Raw genomic sequence first — 2,642 nt, 5'->3', positions numbered from 1 at the left:
TCCCTGCTGAGTGTGCATGTACCAGTGTCAGGAAGGATACTTCAGAGTCAGAGATGATTAGTAAGTCCAAAGAAGGGATTTCAGGAAGGACAGACTGAGAATCAACTGAGAGTATGATTTTACCTGAGAAAGAGCCATTCCTCCTTTCTCGCCATTTTTCCTCCTCTTCCCAGCTTGTTCCTCAGACAATGTAAGTTTTTAGAAGTTGATCTGGCAAGTGGAAAACAGGCTGCTTAAGGCTTAGAATCAACGTCCCCCCTTCGTTTGCCACAACCACAAAAAAACAGGAAGACCTCACTATGTGGAACAGTTCTTTGGTGTCCACTGCCTCAGGTGGGATGCTGTTTCTGCCCTCCTATTTCTTCCCTCACACCTATCCTGCCCCCCTCGGCAACTTGTTTCTCCTCTTGCTGCTCTTCTCCCCACCCCCACCCTACTAACTGTCCTAAACATCTATACATCTGTCTCTTTCTTTCTCCAACTCTGCTCCCTCTCTGCCTTCTAGTCACACCCCTTCTCTCCCTGTTACACGCCCACTCTGGGGCACTCCAGGTGTCTAGGGTTACTTCCTTCTCTTCTAGTCAACACCTATCCCTGTTTCTCTCCTAGGATCACCCCTGTCAGCCCTCCTACCGCAGACGCGGGGCCCCTGTCTCCTTGTCTCCAACTCCTGGAGATCCCACGCCTTTGCCCATTATTCTTTCACCCACCCGCTGCTTTAAGGGCTAACTCGATTTCATTTCACCATCCTTTTACAACTGCCTCAGCCATCCTGGGCGACCCCGTCGGTTCTCTCATTGTTTTCCACTTCTGAGTTTGCCTTTCACTCTCAGTTACTGCTTCTTCTGATCCCCCTCGCCCACGTATCTACAGAAACGATGAGTAAATGAAACGCCAGCCTATCAAAAGAGCACCTTTTCCAACAAGAGGGACTCGTGACGGAAAAACACTGGGTGTCACACGTTCAGCCCGGGGGTGAGGAAAAGGGACTGACCAGGAAGGGAGGCCTGCGGGGCAGAACGATCGGCCTGAGGAGACGAGGGCAGAGAGGCTGGGAGCCAGGGAGGTTTCGGGCGGGGCGGGCTCTCCAGAATCCCAGGACTGGGGAGAGGACGCGGCTTCTCCGGGAGCGGGGCTGCCGACGCGACCTCCAGGGGCCGACAGGGTGAAGCGGTGGAGGTGGACGTGCCCGAATGCCCCTCGCGCCCGGGACTTTGCAAGGCACAGGCGTAGGTACTAACGGTTAAGTTTTAAGCAGGAAATATCCCGAAAGGCGGTGTCTCTGGGGCCTAAGGCTGAAAAGCAAACGGCAAGGACAAGCCTCAGAGCGATTTCGAACACTCCACCGGCAACCGCGGCCTCTGGGTTTATTCGGGGCGGACAGCGGGGTATTGGGATATTACTTCTGCAGAGCCACCGGGACCCTGAAGATGGGCGTGGCGAGGGCTGGACGGCTAAGCGCGCACCACGCGTTTACACTCGGAGAAAAAAAGTCAATGACCGCCCGGCGCCCTTCTCTCGAGGCCTTCCGCTCCGCAGGAAACTGAGCACGCGCGGATTCCTAGGCTGAGCTTCCGTGTCGGGGGGTGTGCCGATCGCTGCAGGCGAGGGGCGGGGCGAGGAGCGTCCCTGTCCGCCCCGGGAGAGCTAGGCGGGGCGAGGGGCCAGGAGGTGTTTAACAGTCCTGTGATGCCCCATAAATTACAGTCTGTTTTTTTTTTAATTTATTGCCTTTAACATCTAAACAGATAGCATATTCTTCTATAATTACAGTATAAAAATGTCGATGAACAAAATAAACTTTTTGTCATATGTTGAGAAAAGAACAGTGGTAGTAGTGAAAGTCGCTCGCTCGTATCCGACTCTGCGACCCCATGGTCTATACAGTCCATGGAATTCTCCAGGCCAGAACACTGGAGTGGATAGTCTTTCTGCGTGGGATCTTCCCAAGCCAGGGATCTAACCCAGGTCTCCCGCATTGCAGGCGGATTCCTTACCAGCTGAGCCACAAGGGAAGCCCCTGTTAGTAAGATTCATCCAGTGTTTTAGCAACAACATCTAAGCAGCCAGGGTATGGTCAGTGTTTGGGGACAGACTTAAAAATCTGCAATCCGTGCCTACCTTTGATTTCTTCTTTCAGTGCCTGTTGGCGGCTAGACAGTTCTCTTCTCCTTAAATTCTTCTGATTTAATTTGAATTTTATGCATTCCCCCACAGCCTCCTGGAAATTTTGAGGATGTGGGTCCAGTTGAGCTATTTCAAATCCTGAAAGATCATGCTGTCAAAGTGCTGCACTCAATATGCCAGCAAATTTGGAAAACTCAGCAGTGGCCACAGGATTGGAAAAGGTCAGTTTTCATTCCAATCCCAAAGAAAGGCAATGCCAAAGAATGTTCAAACTACAGCACAATTGCACTCATCTCACATGCTAGTAAAGTAATGCTTAAAATTCTCCAAGCCAGGCTTCAGCAATACATGAACAGTGAACTTCCTCATGTTCAAGCTGGTTTTAGAAAAGGCAGAGGAACCAGAGATCAAATTGCCAACATCCATTGGATCATGGAAAAAGCAAGAGAGTTCCGGAAAAACATCTATTTCTGCTTTATTGACTATGCCAAAGCCTTTGACTGTGTGGATCACAA

Source organism: Budorcas taxicolor, chromosome 18 (assembly GCF_023091745.1).
Source record: "Budorcas taxicolor isolate Tak-1 chromosome 18, Takin1.1, whole genome shotgun sequence".
NCBI lineage: Eukaryota > Metazoa > Chordata > Mammalia > Artiodactyla > Bovidae > Budorcas > Budorcas taxicolor.
Note: the sequence above shows the minus strand (reverse complement) of the source record.